This window comes from Lupinus angustifolius, chromosome LG05 (assembly GCF_001865875.1).
Source record: "Lupinus angustifolius cultivar Tanjil chromosome LG05, LupAngTanjil_v1.0, whole genome shotgun sequence".
NCBI classification, from domain to species: domain Eukaryota; kingdom Viridiplantae; phylum Streptophyta; class Magnoliopsida; order Fabales; family Fabaceae; genus Lupinus; species Lupinus angustifolius.
In genome coordinates, this window is record NC_032013.1 from 5,482,530 (window position 1) to 5,482,806 (window position 277).

Here is a 277-nt window from a genome sequence, read left to right on the forward strand (position 1 = left end):
CAGCCGGGATATGCACTTAGAACAGATGGATGTGAAGACTGCCTTTCTCCATGGTGAATTAGAGGAGAAGATTTACATGACACAACCAGAGGGGTCCAGTGCAGCTGGACAGAGTCACTTGGTTTGCAAGTTGAAGAAGTCTCTATATGGGTTGAAGCAGTCTCCTAGACATTGGTACAAGCGGTTTGACACTTACATGTTGAAGCTTGGTTATAAGTGTTGTGAGTATGATTGCTGTGTTTATGTGAGAAGCCTTGACGATGGTTCGTTTATTTTT